This window comes from Eptesicus fuscus, chromosome 13 (genome assembly GCF_027574615.1).
Source record: "Eptesicus fuscus isolate TK198812 chromosome 13, DD_ASM_mEF_20220401, whole genome shotgun sequence".
NCBI lineage: Eukaryota > Metazoa > Chordata > Mammalia > Chiroptera > Vespertilionidae > Eptesicus > Eptesicus fuscus.
The window spans coordinates 6756200-6760271 of NC_072485.1; the positions used below are offsets into that span (position 1 = coordinate 6756200).

General features: G+C 40.4%; 1 pseudogene; it reads left to right on the forward strand.

The window, feature by feature from the left end:
• Positions 1-2904: 2904 nt before the first annotated feature.
• Positions 2905-3577, forward strand: LOC103293780 (elongation factor 1-beta-like; annotated as a pseudogene).
• Positions 3578-4072: the final 495 nt, after the last annotated feature.

The following is a 4072-nucleotide window of genomic DNA, read 5'->3' on the forward strand; positions in this document are numbered from 1 at the left end:
GCACTTTGTAACTGTAAAGTGCTCTAAAAACTTCTGCCGTGGAATATAAATGCTGCCTTTCTAGTTGAATACTGAATTCCTGAGGAGAAGGGAAGTGCACGTCAGAAGCAGAGCTCCCAGCATCTCTCCTGGTTGTCTCTGGGATCTTTGCTATGGCCTGAGACTGATATATGTGGGGAGAAGGGGAAATGCATCCTTGTTTCACTAATGGTAGGGAAGCATTACTCTTTAGGTTACTACCATTCAAACCTAAGTGACTAGTTTTTAAAATGCCGTTAGGATAGCCCCGTTGTGATGATAAGACCTTGGGCTGGAGTTCCTGTTAACCAGCATCTATTTCTGATATTTCTAGATGATTTACTTTGGTAGGTTTGAGGCAGGGGCCTGATCCCACTAGGTTGGTTTAACTTTTGGAATTTTTTTTTTCTCCTGTCCTGTATCTTTACACATTTCTTCCTCCTCTTATTTCAAGGTGGCCCTGACCTGGCTCTTCTAGGGACTGTGAAGATGGGGACCCATGTGGTTATGGGACTCTGTAGCTCCCTGCTGCCAGCAGAGCCCTCTGTAAGTTTCTGGTGTCCTGATTAGAGGAATATGCTAACAGTACTGGATTTTCAGTCCAGTTCTACAACCCGGGGACTTCTCCATAAGGACTCAGATCCTGGAACTAAATTATAATACATTTGCTTTCTTTTCTTGCTTCCCCTTATGGAAACTCTACCTATCTTTATCTGAAATTAATAAAACCAGGCAGAGGTTGAAAAATTCTACAAATTAATCGGAACATATGCATTGTTTAAGATTTAAATAATGTGTTTGTAAAAACAAGTATGTTAATTATAGAGCATTTGAAAAATATTGCAAACCATGATTTTAAAAACATATAATCCTTCCATCCAGAAGCAATCACTGTTAATATTTTAGAATGTTTTCTTCTAGTCTTTTTTTCCATGTGTATTATTTACGTATTTGAGGTCATATATACATATTTTTTGACTTTTGATTTTTTAACTTAATGTTTGTTGATACAAAATTATTAAAACGTTTGTTTTAATGTGGGTACAAATGTTTGGTAAACATTATAATGTCTGTAATTTTCTTTACCTTTCCACTATTGTTGAACTTTTATGTTTCACTCTCCCCGTTGTAAAAAATAATTGATTTCCTCATTTAAGACTTTTTTTTCTTAGGGCAGAGTCCCAGAAGTGGAATCCCTAGGTCAAAGGATGTGAACATGTTAAGTAATAAGTTACCTTTTAACAGAAGAATTGTGGTGTCAGATTTTGTATGCATTCCGAAGAAGACAGAGGGGCATTAGTTGGGAGATAGAAAGGTCCTATCGCTTCCTCTTGCAATGAGACCTTGAGTCCTGCAAAAAGACTATTTCATGAGAGTGTAATTAGTAATGTGGAGTCCTAACGCATTATGAACGGCAGTCCAGAGACATGGGGGAGAAATTCAAGGATCTCTTCCAAAATATCCACCAGATGTCGCTCGTCTTAGTTTAGTTTTTACCTGCAGGATAGCTGGCAGAAAACTTTGAAATGTAAATTTTAGAAATTCATGTTGAATATATTTGCATATCTGCTTTGGTACAGTTTATATTAAGCACTAGCATCTGGTGATTACTTTGGCAACACCCTATTCTAGTCTCTCACCATTCTGTCTCTTTTTCCCTTTTTCTACCCACTCAGTCTGTCACACTTTGTACACTCTGTCCCCACATAATTAATATTGGAGTCTCGGTTTTACTAGTCTTCATTTTACTACTCTTTTTTTTTTTTCAGTCTTGTTTCTTGCATGTGTGTGTATGTATTTATGTGTATCTCAGTTCTTGAGGTTTTTGCTTAAAAAAATTAAAAAATAGGACCTGGCATATAATATCATATAATAGATGCTCAACATATAATTAATGAATAATTAATGAAATAATACATTGATGAAGAGAGAAAAATATAAAAGGATACCAGAAATTATTATTATTGTTTGTAAAATGTTTTTATTGATTTGCTTTTATTTTTTTAAATATGTTTTTATTTATTTTTTAGAGAGGGAGGAAGGGAAACATTGATGAGAGAGAAACATCGATTGGCTACCTCCTACACCCCCCTCCCTCCCCTACAGGGGATGGAGCCTGCTATCCGGTCATGTGCCCTGACCAGGAATTGAACCAGTGACCTTTTGGTGCATGAGATGATGCTCAATCAACTGAGCCACACTGGCCAGGGCCAGCAATTATTTATATTTGTCTTGGAAATACAGTAAAAGAGACAAAGATTCACATTCCTAAATTAACTATATAATATTCCATACGATATCATACATGCTATGACCTTTGAATTTTGAAGAGAGGAAGATTCATTCATTTATTCAGTCAATATCTATTGAGCATCTACTATGTGTCAGGAAATATTCTTAGTTCTCAAGATTAACCAGTAACAAAACAGACAAAATTCCCTGTCCTCATGGGGAATTTTACATTCTGGGCAGGAGGATGCTGACAATAAACAAGTAAACATAGAATATACAAGATGGGATGAATGCTAGGAAGAAAAAAAGATAAATCGGGTTTGGGAGTGCTGGCGTAAGGGGATGCTATCATTTTAAATAGAGTGATCAGCAAAGACCAAACAGCTAGCATGACATTTGAGCAGGAATGAACCAGGGGTTATCTGGGAGATGAGTGTTCCAGACAGACTATGATCATATCTGTCTTGATTTTAACAAAATCAAGAGTGGTCAGAGAAGTTTCACAAAGAAGTGGAACTTGAACTAGGCATAGTGAAGATCTGAGTAGCAGAAGTGTAGCAGCAGTTTGCTGATGTCTCCTACACTAGCCCTCGTGCGGCTGCCTGCACGCTCCTCCTTCCTCTGCTGCTGCGCAGCTCCAGGGTCAGCGATGCCATGGGTTTTGGAGACCTGAAAATCCCCACTTGCCTCCCGGTGCTCAGAGACTACCTGGCGGACAAGCACTCTGTCGAGGGGTATGTGCCATCACAAGCAGATGTGGTATTTGAAGTGGTCTCCAGCCCAACACCTGCCAACTTGTATCATGCCCTACATTGGTATAATCACATCAAGTCTTCTGAAAAGGAAAAGGCCAGCCTGCCAGGAGTGAAGAAAGCTTTGGGCAAGTATGGCCCTGCTAATATGGAAGACACCCCAGGAAGTGGAGCTACAGATAGGAAAGACGATGATGACATTGATCTCTTTGGATCTGAGGAGGAGGAGGAAAGTGAAGAAGCAAAGAGGCTAAGAGAAGAATGCCTTGCACAGTATGAGTCAAAGAAAGCCAAAAATCTGCACTTGTTGCCAAGTCTTCTGTCTTATTAGATGCAAAACCTTGGGTTGTTGAGATGGAAATGGCAAAATGAGAGGAGTGTGTCAGGAGCATAAAAGCAGATGGCTTGGTCTGGGGCTCTTCTAAACTAGTTCCAGTGGGGCATGGAGTTGAAAAACTTCAAATACAGTGTGTAGTAGAAGACAATAAAGTTGGAACCAACATGCCAGAGGAGCGATCACTGCTCTTGAGGACTATATGCAGTCCATGGACGTGGCTGCTTCCCACAAGGTCTAAAAGACATGTGGATCATTGCTCTTAAGTGAACGCTTGAAAGATAAAAGAATGGTGGGACATTCCAGGCAGAGGGACAGTTGTGAAGGCATGAAGGTGAAAATGAGCCTTGTAAATCTGTGAGTCAGTGTGGAGCCTGCTAACCTGAGCTTAGGCCAGTGGTGGGCAACCTTTTGAGCTTGGTGTGTCAAACTTCACCAAAAAACTGAGCGTAACTCGGGTAGTGTGTCACTTTGAGGAAAAAGCATTATTTCGCAAATGTTTCATCCTCAGGAGCAGCAAATGTTTCATCCTTGACATGCGGCCGCCTCAGCGGTCACGTGTCATCAGAAATGGCTACGTGTGTCAGTGCTGACACGCGTGTCATAGGTTCGCCATCACTGGTCTAGGCAGTTTGGGAAGGGGGAGGCTTTGAGAGCTGCGAGTGAGGAACTCATGTCGGACATGCTAGGAAGAGGGAGTGTTTGCAGACATTTGAGCAGTCTAAGGAAGATTACG